Source organism: Podarcis pityusensis (genome assembly GCF_964106645.2).
Source record: "Podarcis pityusensis genome assembly, chromosome: 6".
Taxonomy (NCBI): Eukaryota; Metazoa; Chordata; class Lepidosauria; order Squamata; family Lacertidae; genus Podarcis; species Podarcis pityusensis.
In genome coordinates this window covers 29,662,203-29,686,574 of record NC_138030.1, presented here as the reverse complement: position 1 = coordinate 29,686,574, position 24,372 = coordinate 29,662,203, and the positions used below count along the sequence as shown (strand labels likewise).

The following is a 24,372-nucleotide window of genomic DNA, read 5'->3' as shown; positions in this document are numbered from 1 at the left end:
CTGGGGATTCCAGTGCCCATAGGAATTTCTAACATTCAGTAGAAATATTTCCCCGTGGCTTCAACTCAGCAAAAGCTTGCACATTGACCCTTCTGCGCCCTCTTGCTGTTATGCAGTTGTGATTCCTCACCTCTGCATCACCATGCTGTTCTATAGTTCTGATTCCTCACCTCAGCAACATATACATTTAAGCGGTGAATGCCACGGTCGTTGTCTGTTACGTGCTGAGGTTTATTAATATATGTCATAATACCCAGCCCTCCTCCCACACACCTTATGTGGACACCATGTTAAGGCACTTACTAAGCTCTGACTCACGCAGTTCCTGTATTGTTTGAAAGCCCAGAGTACAAAGATTTACAGAAAAATAACCGATGTGCTAAATCTGGCATCTGCAAAGTAAGTTTCAGTAACGTGTTTTCCTTCTGAAGCACACATAAACAGTGAAGTTACTTGTTCTGTAATACTGAGATGTGACTTGATTTAAGAGAGACAGGGCTTAGCCTTGGTGTAGTTATAAAAATAAGTGGGAAAACAGCACATTATTTAAGATTTTCCTCCCTCTTGAATATATGATATGCCTGCTTAAAAGATATTGCACTGAATCCATATCTTACCCTTTGTGGGCAGAGGGTCTCCTACTGTCCATAGAAGGCTTTTGATACACTAGAGGGATCTTGCTGACGGACATGAATTTTCCCAGTTCCCCCTCCCCATGTTCCCTTATGCGCTACCTCCCACACTGTTGTGGAAAGTCCCCCAGCCTTCAGTAACGGTGTGGGAGGTGGTGCTCAGGGCCTACGTGGGGCAGGAGGGGGAGTCCGTGAAAGCTGCTTCTCCTTCCCCAGCAGGAGCAAAGTCTGGATCCACCCCATGTGTTCTTTTTAAAATGATGTTTGATGCCTCCCTCTTGAAATCCGGCCGGTGCCATCGTTAATAGGTTTTCAGTGCCAGCTAAAAACGGACCTCTTTAGCGAGGCTATAAATCATATGGAGTTTTTGACACATTCTGCTACTGGATTTTGAGTAGAGATTAGATTGGTTGATTTTATCATTTAAATGCTTTCATTGGAATTGTTGTGTTTTTAGTTTGATTTTAAATTTTAAGTACCCTGCTCTGGGATTATGTGTTTGATAAGTTAAAAATAAAAATAAAACATACAAAAAGCAATATATATAACTATGGGCTCATCAACACTTATCTTTGTTCTGCATTTCTAGGCATGGGTCTGCTCCCAGCCCTTGCCCCTGATACTTTCCCCATGAAAACCCACTCTTTATCCTTGAATTGGAGCAAACAGCAATCCATAGAAAACCCAAGTTGCTGTTGGTTCTGATTCTGCATTAAATATTGTGTTTTCCTGGGGAAAGTAGGGGGGAGCACTCAAACATGAACCAGGAAAGCACAGGTTTCTGCGGGGAAGAAGATAAATGTGGATGAGCACAAAGTTATCCTCTTTGGTACAACATTTATGTCACTTTTGTATGTCAGTTCCACATATCCAGGGCTTTTTTTTTAGTTGGAACTCAACGGAACTTAGTTCCGGCACCTCTCCGATGGACACCATTGCCATTATAAGAGAACAAGGGAGGTCTTCATGGTGAGTTCGGGCACCTCTTTATCTGGAAAAAAAGCACTGCACGTATCTCAAATATTGAATTTGAACCAGGTCCTTTGAAAACATTAGAGCTAAACATTTTGAACTTGGTGGTGGTGGTGGGGGGACGACTAGTTTAGGCAAGTAATGTGATAACAAAGAATATAAGTAGGGAGCAGGGATTTAACTTATGCTTAATAGACTGTAACTTAAAGCTGGACAACTGAATGCAGTGCTGGCAAATAGTTTGGAAGAGTGCCCCCAACCCATCACCATCTCCTAGGATTGAGTCCTCCTAGACCTCAAACTTGAGGTCTCCTCAGATGAGGAGCAAGGGAAGCAGGACCCCCCCCCCAGCAGATCCTCATACTGCCAGTGATGCTGAGGAGTGATTGCATCTGGATTTCCCTGCCCATGATTGGAGGTCCTCGCCCCTTGGTTCCTGGTTGGATCTGCATCTGGTGAGATTCCCAATACAGAATTTGGGAGAAGGTAGCACACATTCAAATGAGGCCTCCTTTTTTTTTTTAAATCATTTTTATTAATTTTCCAATAAAAAACATCCAATTAATATATCCAATCATAATAATCCAATTAAAATAAAAAACTAAAATAAAAAAGACCAAATTATAATCCAAATTATAATTATTGATTTTTCGGAGCTCCCCACAGTCAGGGCTTTCTGAAGGCACCCTTGATATCAGTTTGTCCCATCCATGGCTCTTGCACAGAGCTGTAGGATGCGGGAAAGACATTGCAAGGAAAATGGCTATACACTTGCATATCAAATCACCAGCAAGTGTGGGGTTATCTAGGTTAGTCCCAGAAGATACATTAACAGGATGCGGTGAATTTAAAAGGTTTGAGAAACATTTGTGGGGTTTTTTTATAAGATATTTATTAGGATTTTCAAAATATTACAAAATAGAAAAAGAAAAAAGAAAAATACAAAATAAAAATGGTTAAAAACAATACAGTCTTTCAATCACTTATCTTTCATTTGCTTGTTTCCCAGACCTCCTCACGCCTCCCTTTTCTGTATTCCACTTCAATTGTTAGTTTAGCAAATCCCTCCCCTCTTTGTTTATCCTAGTCTTCGATCTTAAAATATTGTAACATTAAATTTTTACCTATTAATAGTCCATTTTTTCATATTCCCTTATAATATTACAGCTAAAAACCACTTAGTTTCTATCCAACATCATTCTAACATTCATCAATTTTACAATATTTCTGTAAATAGTCTTTGAACTTTTTCCAATCTTCTTCCACCGACTCTTCTCCCTGGTCTCGGATTCTGCCAGTCATTTCCGCCAATTCCATACAGTCCATCACCTTCATCTGCCATTCTTCCAGAGTGGGTAGGTCTTGTGTCTTCCAATACTTTGCAATAAGTATTCTTGCTGCTGTTGTGGCATACATAAAGAAAGTTCTATCCTTCTTTAGCACCAATTGGCCGACTATGCCCAACAGAAAGGCCTCTGGTTTCTTTAGAAAGGTATATTTAAATACCTTTTTCAATTCATTATAGATCATCTCCCAGAAAGCCTTATTCTTTGGGCACGTCCACCAAAGGTGAAAGAATGTACCTTCATTTTCTTTACATTTCCAACATTTATTATCGGGCAAATGGTAGATTTTTGCAAGCTTGACTGGTGTCATGTACCACCTGTATATCATTTTCATAATATTCTCTCTTAGGGCATTGCATGCCGTAAATTTCATACCTGTGGTCCACAACTGTTCCCAGTCAGCAAACATAATGTTATGTCCAGCATCTTGTGCCCATTTAATCATAGCAGATTTCACCGTTTCATCCTGAGTATTCCATTTCAACAGCAAGTTATACATCTTTGACAAAATCTTAGTTTTGGGTTCTAACAGTTCTGTTTCTAGTTTTGATTTTTCCACCTGAAAGCCAATTTTCTTATCCATCAAATGAGGCCCTTTAGATGCTTTGGAGGCATCAAGTTGTAACAAGTGTTGCGGTGAACAATAAGCATAAATTTGGTTGAACGGGGGGGAGGGGGGGAGGGATTCCCTAGCCTGTCTCCATCCTTCGGTGAAAGACACAGGTTCCTCAATGGGTGGAAACCAGGAATAAAGGGATACCAGACAGTATTTATGTTAGCAAAGGTGCATCAAGGTGCAATCATTAGCCAAGATTTTCTCTCTCTTTTCACTTCAGCTTTGTTTACAGTGGAGAATTTGATAGCTTGCACACTATTTTGCGACACTTTGATTGACCTGATAAAGGAATTGCCCTATATGTGTGTGTGTTGTTTTTTTTTTTTTGAAGTTTCCACTGTGGCTCCCTCTCAGCACCTGATAAGCTGATAAACTGAAGGAGCACATGAAATTCTGTCTTGGTTCATATTTTCAGTTATTCAAGTACAGGAAAAGGTTGTTCCACCACCCACCCACATCTGAGTGCACGCTTGTGTGCATTTGGATTCTTATCAGATTCATTGGCGATTCATTTAGTTTGGAGGGAAGTTCTGTTAGTTTTCAGTGTTAAGGCGAAGAAAATATTAGTATTCTATTCGGTAGAAAATTGTGTACGAATTATATTTTGAACCGTTATGGGCCTCCTCCCTCTTGGTTTTAAGATCAACTAAAGTCCTGGACAGAAAAGTGCACTGGCCTCCCAGTCCATGTACTGCTCATGCACTCATGAGAAGGAAGAATAAGGGTGGATGAGGATATTGGGCATTGTTGTGATCTCTTTGCCTGTGTGTGGCTATAGTCATGCCAGGAAGGATGCTGTTGCATAGGTCTTAAAGCAGGGATGGGGTGCTCCTCCAGATATTGGAGGACTCCAACTCCCATCAAGCTGAGCCAGCTTGGCCAGTGATCAAGGATGATGGGAGTTGTAGTCCAACAACATCTGGGGACCCACAGGTTGAGAACCACTGATCTAGAGGGCCACAGTTTCCCCAGCACTGTTTTAGGGTACTGAGTCAAATAAAATTCAGAACACATGTAATTTCACTTTATTTTATTTTTTTAGGCATGTACACTCCAACTTTTTGTAATAAAATCGAATTCACAGTGACATGTCCCTGTCCATCTCTCTTTCCCTCCCTCCATGCAACCACAAATTTAAGCACAATCCTAACAACATAAAACAAAAGAAACAATCATTTAAAAACTATGGGTTGAATCCATACTAAGTTGGACTTAAGTCCTGCTAAAATGAATAGGACAGGTTAGTCATGGTTTAATTTAAGTCTCTCTTCTTTTCTGCAAACAAACCATCTGGTTCCAACCTTCATATTAGCAAAAACAGAATACAAACATCAAAAATGGCTTCGAGTAAAAAGGCATCTGCTGAAATAGAAAATTATAAAAGTGGCTACTGCATTTTTAAAATGTGATTGCTGACAGCATGGGTGCTCTTAAATGTGGCCATTTGTAATATATATACCCTCATATATAAGTTAGGAGCATTGGTGGAGAAAATGACAGTGGAACGCATCTTTCAAGTGCTTGGAACACAGATCACGTGATGGCTGTCTCTGTTCCTCAAAGCTCAATCCCATAAAACAGGTGGGGAGTTCAGGGAGAGTTCTCTCACACTCCCTTGACACAGCAGGATACTGAGGAAAAGAGATCAGAGACAGTGTTGTAAAGAGACTGAGAGACAAGACTCCCTAGAAAAACATGCTGTGCTAAGTAAGGAGAATAAAGCAGGAAGCTTAAGTGTTATCTGTTCCTTAATCTAGTCGTCTGTAGGGATCTGACATTCTCCCAACAGAACCCAATAGCAAAGAAGGAAAGTCCTCTCCCCCTTCCATTCAGGTATATTATCCAAATTAATTGCAAAGCCACCTGCCCAAATGTTATATGAGAGAAGGAGAGCTAACAGCATGTTCCTTTCAGAGTATGCACCACCCAGGTCTGAATCAGTAAAAAATAAATAAAAAATAAATGTTGAGGTGGGAAAATTCAGAACTCAGGCAAGTTCACAACCCATTTCATCAGCTGATCCAAATCCAAATCAGCTCTGACTGGTCTTGATTCACTGGTTTGGCTTGTAGGTGTGATTTTAAGAGAGAAAAGTGTGTGCAGAGCCCTGCCAGATTAGGCCAATGGCCCATCTAGCCTGCCATCCTGTTCTCAAAGTGGCCAGCCACAAGTCTGTAAGCCAACGTGATCCTGCACGCCTGAGTCCCCACTGCACCTCGCACACAAACTGTTGGACAGGGACTTGGAACGGAACTGGAAATTGTTGAACTTGAGACCACCTTTGCTTGTGGTTGTCTGAAAAATGACGACACATATACGTCTCACGGATAAACTGTTCCGTTGAGGCAAGGGGAAAATATACTTGCCCTTTGCTTCCGTTATACCGCTGTTGACATGGTTGCCTCTTCACCGTCTAAAAGTGCTACGTGAGACATGAAATTGACTAAATTCAAGAGCCCAAAACGATCCAATTTGGTGAAAATTACTGAGGTGGTGGGTTTGGTGGGCAGCCACAGCAGTGGTGGGAAATTCAAATTTTCCACTGGGACACATCTTATCAGAAACATGGCTTTGGCTTCTATTGCTAATACTTTCCTAATAAATAATCTGCTAGATATAATTTATAGGACATACTAATAATACAACATAATGTTTAATTCTTCTGAAATTGGCCTGGCAACACTCTTGATTTTCAGGTTTTGATTTTTAGACTACCAGTGGAAATTAGCTAGACTTGTATAATCTCTGGGAACAAAATATCTCTTCTACAACATAGACCTCTGTGGTTGCTATTATTTGCATAGGGAATTTTATTTCACCTCTAACAGCCTGATTTTATGTTTGTTAATTTGGAAGCCAATGCGTTTGTTTTTCCATGCAGGTTAAAAAAAAGTGATTAATTTATGTAATATATGGTATACCTGATATATTTTCCCCCACTGGTTACTTTCAGTATCCATCCTGATGCTATCTGGTTTGACCTTTCTTTACTGTTTAATTTTTGCCTTGTTCTTGGTATGCTTTTGTATTACCTTTCTAAAAATCCTGATAAAAAATATTGCATACAAACTTGGAACGCTGTACAAGGGTTATGTATACATGACTAGCTTAATATGTAGCCAGGACGTTCTTTTTCTTGATTCAGATGAAAGCTATTGGGGGAGGGGAAATGCATCAAAACACTGTGTTTCACAGGGAATGACAGAATATATACAGGCAGTGATTTTCTTACTTTGGTAAAAAACAAAATTATGTGCCAGTATTCATATATTGATAAAAGTGCTGTGAGTGTCAGAACAAATGGCTGCCATGGGCAGCAAAAAAGAAGTGCTGGTATTCTGTACTAGTGAGTACTGTCACAAAAAAAGAGAGCCCTGGATACGAAAGATGTGGAATTTGACTATTGTTTTGTGTACACAACGTCCGAAGCAAGCAGTGGGAGAGCACTGGATGTAGGATAAATGGGTGTGTGTACACAGCCTTTGTTCAAAAGGATTTAAATTCAAATAAATGCACAGGATTAACTTATCTAAGGGTGTCCTTCTGTATTTTTCAGAGCAATCCTATGCATGCCAGCTCAGCTGTAAAACCCACTGAGTTCTATGGAGCTTAATACTAGGTACCTTTCCATAGGATTGCAGCCTTCAACATTTTCGTTTGACCTTAAAGAAATACCTACAGTTGTTGATAAATGTGAATTGAATGGAAAGACCATCCCTGTAATTGTCCTACAAAAAAGAGCAATTACATTACTATGGGGAAAGATTTGTTTTGGTAATTAAATCAGAAAAATAGTGGCACCTTTGATCATTTATGAAAAGGTACATGAACAACTGGGATAGGATTTAATTTGTTTTTCAAGATGAAATTCACTTGCCTTTTATCCAGATACATTTTTTGTGTGGAAAACTACTAATAAGAAATCAAATGTAAAAATGTCTATAATAAAAACAGGTTTGTTCTTTCTGTTGAGCCAACATGTATATCAAGCAACTGCAGAAAATATATTAATGTCCTTAAGGACATCAACAACAACTGGCTTAAGTGTGCTTAATTTTCTGCTAGGTTGTGGACCCAGTCATTTCAGTCTGCCCAAAACTTTTGAAGGTCAGACTTGGATAGCTCAAACTTTAAGATTGCTTTCAGCAGCGTCCACCCCAAGTAGATAAATTTTAATTGTTCTTGTTTCCTTGAAGCATAAGTTCACAATAAACATATAAGCAATGTGTTATGGAAAGTATTGGGTATCTTGAGTTTCATTTCTGAGCAGGGCACTCTGTCTGACCAGGAAATGAAATTGAGAAATTATATTTCCAAACAGCAGCAACCCACTCATATGGCCCCTTTTTCTTTTCTCACCAAAGCATGCAATCTCTTTCCCAGATAGGTTTGAATCAGCCCTTGAGAAGGCTCTCTGTCAGTAGGTAATGATCAATAGTTTCCCCCACCAACAGTGGCGTAGCGTGGGGGGTGCCAGGGGGGCCAGCCGCACCGGGCGCAACATCTGGGGGGGCGCGCTCGCTGCCTCCGGAGTCACCGAAGAGCCTCGGGCGCAGGCTGTAGCAGAGCCCCATGTCTCGTGGAACCGACGAGCTGTGCGCGCGCCCGGGCTGAAGGCGTCCGGCAGGCAGCGGCTCTCAGGGCCGTGGAGGACGTGCCAGGCAGCCCCTCCTCACAGCCCCGCCTCCGCTGCTGCTGCTGCAGCTGCTGGGCCATGTTGCATTTTCCTCGCCTCTCTGCCCCCCTCCTCCTCCGGGCAAGCGGCGTGGTTTGGGCGGCAGCGCCAGCAGCAACTCGACTCAGATCGGCAGGTTAGGGGTTGGGGGGGCGCAAATTACTTGCCTTGCCCCGGGTTAGGGGGCGCAAATTACTTGCCTTGCCCCGGGTGCTGACAACTCACGCTACGCCGCTGCCCACCAACGCTGCTTCCACCTTGTCCAGCTCCTAGCAAATAGCGGCCATTTGAGACACCATTCTCATTTGGAACAGGTGCCTACAAATTGAAACTAAGAATGTAGCAAGATCCAGAGAGAATTTGAGCCTTTAATCAACTAACAAGTCGCCAGCCTTTCTTGACCAGGCTTGCAACCCAGCAAGTTCTAGAAGTAGCCAACATGATATGCTTCCAAGTAAAGCTACGGGATGATGTGTACCAGCCTTCCCCAACCTGGTGCCCTCTAGATCAGGGGTCGGCAAGGTTTACCTCGCCTGGGCCAGTTCACTCCCGTGGAGATTGCTCCGTGGGCCGGATCACGTCTGCACAGATGTGATTTCTGGTGCCGCGGAAGCGAGTCCCCGCTCTATGCTGTGCCGTTTAAGCGCAGTGCGCGGGGACTCGCCAGGCGGGTGGCTCAGTTCGGGGGGTGGCGGCAGCTTGTGGGCCGTTTAAACAACCCCGTGGACCGCAGGTTGCTGTCCCCTGCTCTAGATGTTTTAAAGTATAGTGATGCTACTGGGGCTGGTGGGAGTTGCAGCTGAAAACATCTGGACAGCACCATGGTGGGAGAGGCTGACCGTCTCCCTCCCCAGACCACGCAGCAGTTGTAGCCATAGCACGATGCTCTGCATACGGTGTGAGTCCCTGCTGAGATTTCATTAAAGTGACAAAACAGTTTTGGGTGGTTTCTTTTCAAGGTAAATGACTGATGAATGTCTACAAAAGCAAAAACAGTGCCAAGACAATGAGAGGATGTTCTTGAGGGGCTTTCACATATCTCCAGTCCTAGCATCAAACAAGGTTTCTGTGTAATATGGAAGATCCTTGTAGCAAGCAGTGGATTCATATACACCCCTTATTTGTCTTTGGATTTCATTTAAAATATCAGTCGAAGCCTGGAGTCTCCTTGCCACAAGTTAATAACAGCATTGACTCTCTTGGTGTGGTCCCTGGACTGCATATAAATTATGATAAATCAGAATCACTTTTCTGAAATGTTATTATTCCTAGAATTCAATTAGAGCATCAATGGCTGACAGGTATCAAAATATGTTCAACATTTTAAAGTTATTTAGGGTTACAGCAGCCTAAAAATTGAAAAGAAAAATATTCAAGCTGAACCATGACTCAACTTTAAAACATATAGCCTCTGATTTAAAGAACTGGCAGAGTTTAATTTTTTTATATACTGGGCAGGGTTGCTGCAGTTAGGGGTGAGGAGAACTATAGACTATCAACCTCTGAAGAGCCACAGGTTCTCCACTCCTGCTGTCTATTATTATTATTATTATTATTATTATTATTATTATTATTATTATTTTCTATTTATTAGTCACTTTTTAAAAACAAAAAGTAAACCCAAAGCAACTTACAATATAAGTCACATTCCTGTGTTTTATATTGCATGGTACACTAAAACTCTTTTTGTGTTATTTCCCACATGCTTGGATGCGTCTTCTAAGGGTCAGAAATGGTCAGGTGGTGCTATCACCTCTGATAGTGCTGAACAACCATTACATGGGGAGGGAACTGACTCTGGAGCCCACCCACTGCCACTCTCTCTTCCATTAGCCAGCAGCACAGCCACTTGTTCAAGCACAGGAGATCTTCACATGTGAGTTGACGGGAGCCATTGTAAACTAAGTGCAGTTTATTCAACACCAACGGCTTCTGTCACCTTCCTGCATATCATTTCTCACTTTATATGAAACTGCTAATAAGTTTCACTATGTGGTAACACCAGCCCAGAAGCACAACTCACTCACAAACCACTCTTTTAATTGGAACTCTTAGCATTGGTTTGAAGTGGATGTCTCAAAGAAAAATATAATTGTGGAGTTGTTTAAGAAAAACAAGATTACAGTTTTCCCCAGAGAATTCAGCCCCTAGAAAACAGAGATTCTCACACACACACACACACACACACACACACAGTGAGTCTGGGGCATGCGTTCTGTAAATGCTTTGCAATAGCTGCTCCCCCAAACTCCCTGGTTTTAACTTGTATTGTGTACTGGGCAGAGGGAGTATTCTAGAGCAGGCATCACATGGCCAGCACCAAGCTTGAGGCAAGGTGCCCTCTGCCACCCTGGTGAAGCACTCCCTCCCTTACACACCCACACCCACACCCACACCCACACACACACACACATGCTACCTTAGTGGGCATAGCAAGCAGGCCAGGGGCAGAAGGGTGAGCAGCAGTTGTAGGGACAGATGTGGAAGGGTGGTGGTGATAGAACAGTAGTGATGGGCTTCTTCATCGCAGTGTTGTGAACAGAAGTTCTGGGTGCTTTGGAGCTGCCTCCGCCATCTTCCTCCGCAGAATGCACTGAGGCACATCGAGATGTCACCCGCTGCTTCTCTTCTCAGTGATGGGCCTCAACTGCTTTGCTATTGTTTAAATGATTAAGGGTTAAAGTTCAATACAGTGGTACCCCAGGTTAAGAACTTAATTCATTCTGGAGGTCCGTTCTTAACCTGAAACTGTTCTTAACCTGAAGCACCACTTTAGCTAATGGGGCCTCCCACTCCTGCTGTGCCACCGGAGCACGATTTCTGTTCTCATCCTGAAGCAAAGTTCTTAACCCGAGGTACTATTTCTGGGTTAGCGGAGTCTATAACCTGAAACGTATGTAACCCGAGGTACCACTGTACACTATTTAGGGCATTTTACTTTTTGTGGAATAATAATGGCCCTAAGGAATGTATAGCATGCAAAGAGATCTGCAAAGAGTAAAACTTCCTTTCCTGACATGGATTGTGATTATGGAAGACACCTGGACACTGTTGCAAAGTATGTATCTGCAGAGATACTTAAGTAATGACTTCTCCATAGAAACAGTGCTAAGGCTGCACTCCTGTACGCCAGCATTCCTCAACCTGGTGCCCTCCAGATGTTTTGGACTATGACAGTGTCCTGATGTAGTATACTTTGGGGGGTGGGGCACTGAGACATTGGGATAATAAAGATGTCAGCAGGGGCAGTGACATCACTTACCAAAACTCTTCTCAGGGGTGGTCCTGAAATATTTCCTTATTTCTTTAAATGAAGGATGCCAGTGAAAGCTACAATAGGGCTTTTTAGGCCCATGGGTTTGCCTGAATGTGCCATGTGCTTACACTGGGCCTGACCCATCAGGAATACCTCTGCGCTGCACTTGATGTTTCTATTTAGATGGTCTTCTTCAACCTTATGTTTTCTTGATATATGGACGCCAATGCCCATCACCCCAACCAGCATAGCGAATGGTCAAGGAAGCTGGGAACTGGAGTCCAAAACATCTGCCTGGCACAAAGTTGGGGAAGGATGCAGGAGACCATAGTGACTGTGCAAGAGCACAGAGTCCAAGAAATATGGACCCCAAATACTTGAGGAGATCAGCAGAGAAGTAGATAGTGTTGGCCTTAAAAAACCCTTTCATTGCAGAGCTCCTGTGACTTCAATGGTTGTTTGAAAGGCCAAAATATTGTAGGTAATGCTTTCCCTCTCAGTTTGTCACCACAAGAGAGGAAAAGGGTCTTCCAAGAAGCTGTTAAAAGGCATCCGTGCCCTGCCAGAAATATGATTGGCAACCCTAAAAGAAGATGACAAGTAGAAGTTGATTTAACACTTCTAATACCTGATGGTTTTGTTACATGGAATATGATGAGAATTTAAACAGTGTTTGAAAGGCAAGCTCTTGTGATGGTTCTCCATTCGCTCTAGGCGTATAGATAGGGGGGAAAGTTAATCCACATCGGGAGAAGGCTTGTATTTGCTGGGTGACTTTGGAACTGTGGTTTATATCTGACCTGATGTATTAAATCTGATTCTTTTGGTTCAGCTGCTGCTCCGTGATTAGGGGCTAAAAGCCTTATACTTAACTGCATGACCAAATGTAGTGAACTGCTTCTCAGAAAGCTATCTCTCACCATTTAATTTGTCTCACTTATCCCTCCACTCTGTCACTTTTAAAGTAACTACTATGATCATAGCAATACCATTTCCCCTTCTATTTGGAAGCAAATAATGGTTCCACAGAAATATATCAGGCACTTAATACTTAAGTGTTGGTCTTGCAAACAGAACACTCCTGAAAGTATGTTCTAAGCTGCAGCTGTGTGGGTGGGGGAAAGTAAGCCCTTAGATGACTTATATCTGTGAAATGCAGGACTAGCTTTACTCTTTGAAAGAGTACAGATGGATTGCAGGTAATGAAACGGTAACAAAAGGTTGTGCTAGGTTCTATTTTACAGAAGCCAATGGGCTATTGATGAAATAACTCCTTCCATTTTAGTTAGTTGTGAACAGGTATGAATTTAACAAGAAACCTTTGGCTAGTATCTCTCCAAATCCAGCAAATCCATGAGTGGATTCCCTTGGCTGGATTGGAACTGTGAGTGCAGATTAGATGCTGGTGGACACCCATGTAGCGTCCAGTGTAATTCCCCCTTTCCACTGCTGAGGAATGTGAACTTCATAAGAAGATGAGGAGTTCAGCTAGACCAGACCAGAACTGACCCGATGGAAAATATAGTAAGCCTTCCCCATTCCATGTATTACAGGAGCCACCTTCAGTGCTTGGAATGGGATGATGTCCTGAGCCATAAGTCCAATTTTCCTTTTGGCAGTGGCAATTCAGGCTGTGCAGCATACACAGTCCTCCTAAAAAGGCTTAGAAGGAGCAGCTCCCAGCATCTACCACCTGAGTCAGTTACTGCATGAAAAGGTTAATACCATAGAGTAAGATGTCCTGCCAGGCTTAGACTAAGTCACTTCCCTTAGCTTCACAGGAACTAGGCAATCAAGCCTACTGTCCCCCTTCAATATACCTGATGAACTCAGGGTGAGGAGGTCTGAGATGGTTTCTGTAGCTTAGACCACATGGTTCCTGCAGTCACTCTGAGTTCCTATACTAATAATTAGGAATTTTCACCATTGTAACTTGAGACAAAGCCATACAGCTGGAAATAAAACATTTTAAGTGTGTTGTAAAGTGCATTATACAAATGTGACACTAGATGGCGATTTTGAGCTATGGCAAATTCAACATTTTTTCAAAACTTTTTTAAAAAAGCATTTTCACAACTTTTTTTTATACGTGTGTAGATTCCACCTAAGCCAAGTTTTACTGCCTGTGCTACTTTTTCTGGATGCTGTATGGAAAAGCACATGAATCTGACCTATGGAGAGTTTGTAATTAACCCATTTTTAAGTTACCAAACATACAGTCTTTTTCCTGAACTCACTTTAAAGGGCACCTTTTAAGGTTTTACAGCCTATATTTCCACACTTTACTTTGCTGCATGTTTTGTGATTTTAAGTCTCCACTGGGGTTCTCTAACCAAAGAGTACTTGTCCCAAGCTTGGATATTGGCACATATATGTTTCTATATATGCCTATTTTCCCCTTAAACCAACAACCACTTGGTGTAATCAAGATGGGGGAAGTCATATACAGTGGTACCTCAGATTACATACGCTTCAGGTTACAGACTCCGCTAACCCAGAAATAGTACCTTGGGTTAAGAACTTTGCTTCAGGATGAGAACAGAAATCGTGCTGCGGCGGCGCAGCAGCAGCAGGAGGCCCCATTAGCTAAAGTGGTGCTTCAGGTTAAGAACAGTTTCAGGTTAAGAACGGACCTCCGGAACGAATTAAGTACTTAACCCGAGGTACCACTGTATTTTGCCGCTAGCTGTATCATGCAGGATCCAATGACTAGGAACATAGGAAGCTGCCTTATACTGAGTCACAGGCCATTGGTCCATCAAGCTCAGTGGCTCTTCGGGATTTCAGACAGGGTTCTCTCCTGGTGCAACTGGGACATCCTGCAAGCAAAACAGATGCTTCCCACTGAGCTAGGGCCCCTGAGCATTGCAGTTTGTTTGTTTGTTTGCTTGCTTGTTTATCCATTGCGTTTATATACAGTGGTAACTCAGTTCTCAAACATAATCTGTTCTGGAAGATTGTTCAAGTTCTGAAACGTTCAAAAACTGAAGCACAAAGGGCTGCCTGCAAATTCAATTGAGAAAATCGAAATACACACAGCAGAAGCCATTCGACATCTGAGGCATGTTCGAAAATGGAAGCATTTACTTCCGTGTTTTCGGCATTTGGGTTCCGAAAAGTTTGTCAGCGGAGATGTTCGAGAACCGAAGTACCACTGTACCAACTTTCTGCCAAGGGCAGTTTACAATGTTAAAGGACCAATGAAGTAACATTTAAAGTTCGCTGGAGGAAGGGAAGGGGACAAGCTGACTGGAGCAGGGCCCTGTGGTTGTCTAGGCCTCCCTCCCTCACAATCCTCCTCTTCACAGGGCAGATGGTGTCTGTTGGCCCTGTTGGGAGTTGGAGCAGGCCTGATGTTCTCTGTGCCCGCCTGCCTTGCCCTCTACTTTCTCCTCACAGGGCATTGGGTGGGGGATGGAACAAGCCAGCAGTTGTTGTTTTGTGAGACTTGTGCCACCATAGTTTATTATATATTATATATTATATATTATATTGTATTATTATACTTCATAGCAGACATGTACACTGTCTGGAAGAAGAATCACATTTCCCAACAATAAAATATTGCAGTTTGGATCCTGGAAAAAACATAATAATAAATATAGGTACCATCTTAACTGAAGATGTTTAGGTTCTGCACAAGTAGCGTGCTGTTTGATCCCCTGAAAAGGTCCACATATTTGGTAATGTGATACCTAACCTCTGTTGATGAATGTGGGTAGGCCTTCAAGTTTTACAGAGTTCAAACAAGGGAAATATTCTGTGAAGGTCAAATGTTTGCACATTTATCGAAGGGTTCTATAAATGTATTGCTTGAACTACTTTTAAGTCTCGTTCTGTGGAACCCAAGGCAGCAGTGCTGCTCTATACCAAACTCTTTGTTTATACATTTAATACACCGGGGAAGAGTCAGAGTCGGCTCCCATGAAATCCACACCGCATTGATCCATTGATATGAACAAGGACATCACATCAATCCATTTTAATAGGAGTTAGAACCCAAATATATAAGGCCCCAAACCAGAACATTCTGCCCAAGATTTGTTTTAGCAACATGATCATGAGGAGCAGAAAATAAATAAACTCTAGGACTTAAACTGTTTAAGAGAGTTAAGTGTCTTTAGTACCTTAATATGGGGTTTTTAAAAATAAATAAATCTGAGACTGGAGTTGCTTTCCCCCCAGCTCCAGGCTTATAAAAACCCAAGGCACCATTTTCAGAGTTTTAGTAGTATTTAGGACAGCAAGACCCACTCAAAGATTTTCTTCTGTAACCTGCATCCCTGTCTGTGATAATGAATAGTGGTTTCCTAGCTACAGTGCTGCACATGATCATAAATCTTTGAAAATCCAATCTACAAAGCACGTTTTGCTGCCATGGTGCAAAAACCTATGGATTGTGCATAGGAGCAATGCCCTGTTCCACCCCAATGGTCGATGTACACAAGGCTACATAAGAGCTTTGGGCTTGAAGTTGCTGGCACATCCGAATGCTCAACACAGTAACATGTGAAATATCTGGGAGCTGAAACAGTAGTGTGGATCACTGACAGGTAAGTGTTGCAATTGAGATCAGCAGCAGCCAGACCATGGACCTTCCTTTATGAAGCATCCCTGACCCTGTGGTCTTCATCAGAGGCCCTTTTCCATGTGACCCACCCAAGGGAGGTGCAAAGGATGGCCACACAAGAGCAGATCTTTTCTGTGGTGAACTCCCCCAATTTGTGGAATGCTCTTCGCAGGGCATTATCCTTCTCAATCTTTAGGTGCCAGGCAAAGACTTTGTTTACCCAGGACTTTGGTCATTAAGTTGCCTTCTATGGTGGCGCTCACCTTTTAGTGGGGTGGGACTTGTTCTTATTAATCTGATACTGGCCGAGCATCATATATATTTTATACTTTTCGTTGTGTTGTGGTTTTCTTTTTTAAAAAAATATGGCTCTAAATTACTTTTGTGTGTTGCACTTTATCTTCTCAAGTCACTTTGAGACTTTTTAAATAAAGATAATAGTAATAGTAATAGTAATAGTAATAATAATAATAGCAGCTGATTGTATAGGCAGCCCCAAACTCAGGCAGGATTCCCAGGTTGCTAGACTGAAGTGGGGAAGACTACTTTTCTCCCAGGTTCTCTGACCTTGAAATCAGGAGGTTCTGGGCTGTCAAAATTTCTGAGCACTGTTAGGAAGCTCCATATGCAGCACATTGCAAGAGATTAAGCAGAATATTATGCCATTACAGCTATGGAATTCTGTTGTGGTGGGCAGAACCATCTGAACAACTGCCCTCTTTATTCCAAGAAGTTCTAGCAGAACATTGCTCTGGGAAGAATTGGGCATTATGCATTGGCCCACCAACAGCACTGTCTACCTCCTCTCCTGAAAAAAACACATCTTCCTAGTGCTGTACAGATATACCATGCACAGTCTTAGCGGAACTGTTCCACTCAGCTGCCATTGAGGCCCTGGCAAAAGGTTCCAGCAGCACTTCACATAAAATACTTAAGTATGCTTTGAACTGCTGGAGGAGACTCTTGAGAGTCCCATGGACTGCAAGATCAAACCTATCCATTCTTAAGGAATGCTCTCTGGAAGGACAGATCGTGAAGCTGAGGCTCCAGTACTTTGGTCACCTCATGAGAAGAGAAGACTCCCTGGAAAAGACCCTGATGCTGGGAAAGATGGAGGGCACAAGGAGAAGGGGACGACAGAGGACGAGATGGTTGGACAGTGTTCTCGAAGCTACGAACATGAGTTTGACCAAACTGCGGGAGGCAGTGGAAGACAGAAGTGCCTGGCGTGCTCTGGTCCATGGGGTCACAAAGAGTCGGACACGACTAAACAACAACATGCTTTGAACATTATATCTCCAAGTAAAATGCCACTTTCAAGCCAAAGTTCACATCACACTTATGGGACCACATTCAACTAAGCAGTTTTGCCAGCGGGAGCCAGTGGCAATGGATTCTACTAGTGCAACAAGGCTTCCCTCTTCTCCTCCCCCTGTGGGCCCCAGTCAGCTCTGTGGGGTCAAGAGAACTGCCCAGAGCAGCACACAGGAGGAGGAGGGGGCAAGCAGAAATGCTTGCACTAATGGAATGATCATAGTAGTTTGATATTGAATTCCTCTCATTGTGCATCTATAGATTGCCCTCCAACTGCACATATCTGCTGCCTGTAAGATATGTGGCAGTTGAAAGAACAAATTGTTTCTACTAATGAAGCTCCTGGATGTCCAATTTTTAAAGCAATGCCCCTTTAAACAACAAGGCAACCTTTTGCACTCCTCTAGCAGAATGACCAGTGCTTTAAGATAACCCAGGTGGGGCCTACTATGGCCCTAAGCAAGCTATAAATGCTGCAGTGCACACACACCTGCCTTTCCCAAAGCGATAATAGACAGAAACGCCTCCTTTCCATTTCCTCCTTCTATCCTTCCAAGTGACTCTCCCCTTCCATTAATGGATATTTCAATGCTGGAAAGAATTCAAGGGACTACAGTAAGGTAAGGGAAACATCCAGATGTATCAGTAATAATTATGCTCTGCTTGGGGAGTTGAAGGCCCTTGAATAACAGGCGTAGTTTCCATGGATGGCTACAAGATTATAAACATAAAATTTATAAGTGGAATGGGAACATTTGGTTTATTTTCTCTCCTTTTTACAATCACTGCCATTTAAATTGAAAACAGTGAAGGGTAGCAGATCCAGGCAACAACCTGAAGATTGTAAACATAGTAATTCATGTCTTACTGATGGGATATGGTCATATAATCAGTAAATTCATTTAGCCTACTCTGGTTTCACCATTAACTTTCTATTTTCTCATTTCATTGGCATCTCCCTGCCCAGTTTATGTCTTTCCTCAATACATACTGTGCTATAAAGCAGAAGCAAATATCTTGAAGGGTAAATAAAGAGGTAATGAGTCTACAAAAATGTTATTGAGGTACATTAACTCCTACTTGCTGTCCTTTAAACATTTTTTCCCGTCATCCAGGATTCATTTTTACGGTTTGAGCAGGTTCTAGTATTAAATTCTGTCCAGAACTTTTTGGCTTTTAGTTTGAGCCTACACTGCAGAAAGCTTCCCAGAGGCTGGGAGATCCACTGTTTACCACAACAAAAAGCAAGTAGCACTAGTCTCCAGTCTTCACTTGGGATGAAAGCCATTTTGGAGAGGTAAAATTCCCCCCTAAAAAAGCACTATGATGCCATGAATATTATCAATCCCAGTTTGGTGCCACTGGTTCCAGTAGTTGCAGCTGATAATGCAGTGCCATGTTTTCCTTAACTGCCTTTCTTGCCAGAATTATTCCTGTGGGTAATCCCAGATGATAAGGGAACACATAGTCAAGAAGGCAACGTTATGATGCTTTATAGCCAATCAGATGAGATCAAATTAAGGCCATTGGGACTGAGAGAGATGAATAGGTGATTTTTTTCCACAAGGAGATGAAATTGAGTTTAGTTCCCATTTTAATATCACAGTTCTTGAAACAAAACACCAAACAGAACACAGCCATCCTTAGAAAGTTGTATTTCTACAAATTTTGTGATGCAGTTCTTCAACCAAACAGAATGTTCAAAATTGTGTTTATTAGGGGAAAGTGTGCATATAAATGCACATATTCATAAAAATGATGTACAAAAATACATTATAAAAGGGGGAATTGCTTGCAATAATGTATACATTAGGCAAAACTGCATACAAAAATGAGTCTATTATGCAAACGACACATTAAAATGTTGATGAATTTTCACAAGGACTTCCTTTATTTTTTTTAAATTGCAAACTGATGCAGAGATGTGGAGAACTGAACTTAGGACTGGAAAAATGAGAAAGCGAGAGAAACCAAAATTGGCAGATTCATCCGTCTCCAGGAATATATATGTTAAAATTGCCAAATATGTTTCTGAAACACTGTGAGTAGCTCTGGCTGAGTTCTAAAAGTAAGATATTCAGATTATAGGTTTATGTAGAGGGCAGACTTGAATTATGCATGCATGTGAGAGGAAAGACCCTGAAATTATATATGAAATGGACAGAAATTAGTTTCTGAGACAATTCTCTCCCAGTTACAGTAATACCTCCACGAACGTCTGCCTTGTCTAGCATCCATTCTGGCGAACGTCTGCAACAAACCTGGAAGTACCAGAACGGGTTACTTCCAGGTTTTCTGCTCACGCATACACAGAAGTGCAAACCACTCCACTAGCACGCACAGACGCGATGCTTTGCCCTGTGTCCTTTTCGGCTAGTGGCTGAGGCTCCGGAATGGATGCCGGCCGCAAAACGAAGTACGACTGTACTACACTTCAACGAATGCTGTTAAAAAGAAATGATGTTTTAGGGTCTAACAAGGGTTTAGCCTTGGCCAGGCTTAAAGCTGGGGGAAGGCCATAGCTCACTGGCAGAGCATCTGTTTTGCATGGAGAAGGTTCTGTGTTCAACCCCTGGCATCTCCAGGTAGGGCTTGGAAGGCTCCTTGGTCTGAAACTATGGGGAACCATTGCCAGTCAGTGTAGAGACAATACTGAGCTTGATGGAGCAATGGTCTGACTCAGTATAAGGCAGCTCTCTATGTTCCTCAAGCCTCCTCAGATGAGAGGCAGGGGAGCAGGACCCTCCAGCAGATCTCCACGTTGCCAGTAATTCTGAGAAGCCATCAGATCTTGAGTTAAGGTCCCCTCACCAGCTGCTGGGTTCTTGGCTGGCCCTCAGATGCCACACACCATCTCCCTCAGGGCCACAGGAGCAGAGGAGGTGGTGAGGCAAGTAAGAACTTAAGAGGTGCTTCAAAAATGCCTTGCTAGCTGCCTGTCGGGCTACTCAGAGGCAGGGAGGAGTGCAGGGACACTCTTGTTTGGATCAGGACCTGGATGAAAGCCAGAAAGGGGTTGGAGCCTCTGTATCAACTCCCAGTCTGAGGTGCTGCATTGCTGAAACAACAGCTTTCATTCTAGTTACAGCCTTCCAGACCTGGGGGAATGGACAGTTAAGTAGAAAATGCTCCTGTGCAGTCATAGCACTTTGTAAAATAGCAGCCCTGAGAAGGAAGTGGTAGCTAATGGTGCAGTTGGGTATTTTTAGACTCTGGATATAATGGTTTAATTTTGGGGCTGGGCCTGTTTAGAAAGTGATGTATATTATTGGTAAGCTAGATCTGCTGTGCATTGGGTGCCCTCCTGTTCATTCTGCTGAGTTGAGCCCTGGACCTTTGCCCTCAAAGTCCTGCCTAGAGGAGGCTGGAGAAGTTACAAAATCAGGTGTAGGCACTAGCCAGTGCATAGAGTTAGGGTCAAGGTCAGTGAGTAATGGCAGCATGCGCCTTCCACATTTAAGTCTCTGAGATCTGGGGACTGAAATTCAAACCTAAATCTCTGACCCTATCCAACCATGAGAATAATAAAACATGAGTATAATAGAAGCCTTGGAACCATTGGTATCTCTAGCCCAACAGAGCATGAAGGCAACAGCCCTTCCCCATAGCACTGGCCTTTGAAGGAAAACTGGCAGTTCCATGGCTAATGCCTTATTATCACTACAACTCACTGTGGGTCTCATCCCACTGTGAAGCCCTTTAAGCAAGTGGCCATGATTATTGGCAGTGAGTTCCGTACAAGAATGGTGCATTATATGGAAGAAGCACTTTCTTTTGTCCTCTGCTGCTAATCTGTTTCATTGTTTGGCCCTGGGTTCTAGCCTTACGAAAGAGAAAGAAAAACTCTCTATTCTTGCTGCACCATATAAACCTTCATAATATCCCCCCCCCCACCAGTTGTCTTTCTACTTTCTTCCTTAAAAAAAAAGTCTTGGGGAAAGTAATATCAAAACTTTACAAGAACCAGATTGCTATTAGCCTGGGCTGTTCACTTGCATTAGCCTTCAGGGTGGTAAGGGCTGTAAGGACATTGGGAAGCTGTCTTTGCTGCCTGCATCCTATTCGTAGGTGCAGTTTGCAGGGTGGGGTGGGGGGATGGATGGACTGTTTTTCACAGATTCAGAGAAAACTGAAGACTAGTTGGGAAATGTATTAAAAAAGAACTACTCAAATACTGTGCGACTTAATAATACCATTTTTTAGCCCTCAAATCACAAACAGTATTTAATTTTCTCTGCAGGTAATTCCACTGCTGCATGGTTATATTTTGTTTGGCACATTAGTGGAAGAAGCTTTGTTTATTGCATTGTTGTTGTTTGCATTTATATCCCACCTTTTTCTCCAAGGAGCTCAAGGTGGCTTACATGGTTCTCCCCGCCTCATTTAACCCCCCAACAACCCTATGAGGTAGATTAGACCGAGTGGCAGTGGCTACTGCTATTTGTTATATATTTATGTTTGTCATTTATACATATTTCTCTGTCCATCGTTCATGCTGTAATGTATTTGTTTTTAAATGCCCCCCCCCCGAGCTCAGGGGCTTACACTTGAGAGGCACTTGCTGTCATTACTCACTGACCTTTATTAAATTTGATATATTTAGTTGTACGCTATTTGAATAGTTCTGATCTGTATCTGTATCTATGTTTCATTTCCCAACTTGTCTGCACTTTTATTGACTTTTGTGGTTGGGTTGCATATATCTCTCATGGTTTTTGCAATTTCTTCTGAGCTGTTCCATATTGGGTGACACTCAACACCCTGGGACTGCGTCTGAGAAATTCAGATGGTGCCTCACTGTGTCCTACAAACAGTTTTGCAAGGGGTTGCCCCGAAGTTTCTTCAGAAGTGATTGTGCATTCGCTCAGAAGGAACAGCAGCGACACTGAATTCTTTTGAAGTTGTCAGGAGGAGAGGTGCCATATGAATGCATCTTCCACTTTCTCCAAAGGCTGTTTTAATGCCCTGAGGGCATGAACCTCTTGAAACCACTCATGGCATGGTTCTCTCTGTTGTTGATCAATAAATTACCTGGTCAACAATTAGCTTTGCTGGGCGACTGGTAGACCAATACAGATGGGAAGAACCATAGAATTTTAGTCCTGGTGTAGTTCTTGAAGATCATCTAGTTCAATTCATTGCTCAATGCAGGAAAAGCAATGGAACCCCCAAGATGCTGCTACCCCAGAATAACTGTGGTAGTCATGTAGAGCTTTCTGGTAGACCCTGCCCCTCTAGCCAGTGGTGGTATACTTGTCAGAGATTTATGGAACAACAAATTCTGGACATTAACCCCAACTTTTCCACCTATTAAATTGCAACTGGAATCAACCTATGATTGAGTGCATGTGAAACTGATGTGAAATGGAAGTAAGTGGACTGATTCATCCTTAAGAATTATTATAGGGATCAGCACCATTATTTTTCCCTCTGTATTCCCAACAGCTTTGTCTTGGAAATTTAGAACTCAATGAGCAGTTTTATATATTACACCAAGTTGTGGGTCAACTGCCTTTGGTATCCTGGTTGCATGGAAAGTTTTGATGGCAAGAGGGAGTGCATGGTAGAACAGGAAGTAAGCAAATAGTGCATGGAAAATGTGTAAGATATCCACCAGCTGTGGACTTCCCTGCATGCATATTGTATAAAAACTTTGGCTTTATGTACATTAAAATGTGCCAATCACCAACAGCCTTCAGATTCATTTTATGGTTATGTTTCTAACAAATGATCCTACTTCTAGGCTAGACAAGATGTAATTTCTTCTCTTTGCATTTGGCCAAGGTGCTAACCTGCAATGAACTGGTGTGAATCTTCGTGCATTTGAGTGTGTGCAGTATGCAAAATGAAATGTTGTGCATCGTTTTTAACGGCAAGAATATTTTAGCTGTTCAACATGTAAACAACCATCTGGGCTGATCTGATCAATGCCGCTCTCCAGGCTGCATTTGATATGGTGCTATATATAGAGTTCCTGGAGTTTTATTTAATAGGACGGTACATTTGATCCTAATGCACCATCTCAAAAGTAATGAAGCAGAAAAGATATTTATCTTGTGTGAAAGTTGCAGTTATTGGCAACCATTCAGAAAAAAAATAAAAGTAATTGCACAATCTTTGGGAGATATTGTATTGCTAACTGATTTCAGTGCAAGGCTTGGGTGGTTTTCATTAGGAGTTAATCAGGCAATGGACCATATATGTTGCAAATACATCATTTTCAGCTGCTCTCCAAGATATTGACAAATACAATTGCTGGAGGTGCCACTCTGGTTTCTTGAGCATGTGCACCCCCCCACACCTTTCAGTTTTATGTTAAGCTTCTTTCTAGGTGAAAAAGAAGATGGAGAAATACTATATCAATGTGAGAAACGCATTCATTGAGTGTTTAATGTGCAATACTACCAACTATTCTGTTAGCACATTTTGCAAAACTGAGGCACATAGGAATACATACATTTTGTGGTTTACTCTGAAATCTACAGACTAAGTAATGCGATTAGCATTGAAATTAAATACAATGCATAGTGGGGGTCAGAGGTGTTTGTCATCGACACCACGCCATGCAGGGAGGGATGATTTAAGCCTTTCCTCCCCAGTAATGATCTCAGTAAAATTCCCCCCTTCCACGCAGCAATTAACATTGGGGAGGGACTTCTGTTGGTGTCAGTGGGAGGGTTTTTATTCATAATGCTAATTGCTGTGAGGTTTATTTTTATTTTTTACTAAGGTCACAGCTGGGGTATATACCTCAACTCCCCACACAATGCGATGCTGCTGACAATCACCCCCTGCCCCTGGCTGCTACTTAGGGTTTTTTTAAAGTGTTTTTTGGTGTTTCAAAAAAGGCATAATGTGATTATTAATCACATTGTTAATATAACCTGTATTTAAGACCTAAGGAGGCCTTGTCACAAAGAGCAGCACCTTTCATTTATCAACAGAGACACTCAACGTAGTTAGTGGCATCACTGTAATCACATCTATGACT

At 42.3% G+C, this 24,372-nt stretch overlaps 1 long non-coding RNA gene across 1 annotated transcript in view; it reads left to right on the top strand.

Annotated features, from left to right (window-relative positions):
* LOC308479567 overlaps positions 1–19,383 on the top strand; it is a 113,298-nt gene extending 93,915 nt beyond the window's left edge. Inside the window, exons 4-5 of the long non-coding RNA XR_013987729.1 lie at positions 13,595–13,681; positions 19,302–19,383. This is a non-coding gene — a long non-coding RNA (uncharacterized lncRNA). The remainder of the gene's footprint in view (positions 1–13,594; positions 13,682–19,301) is intronic.
* The last annotated feature ends 4,989 nt before the right edge of the window (positions 19,384–24,372 follow it).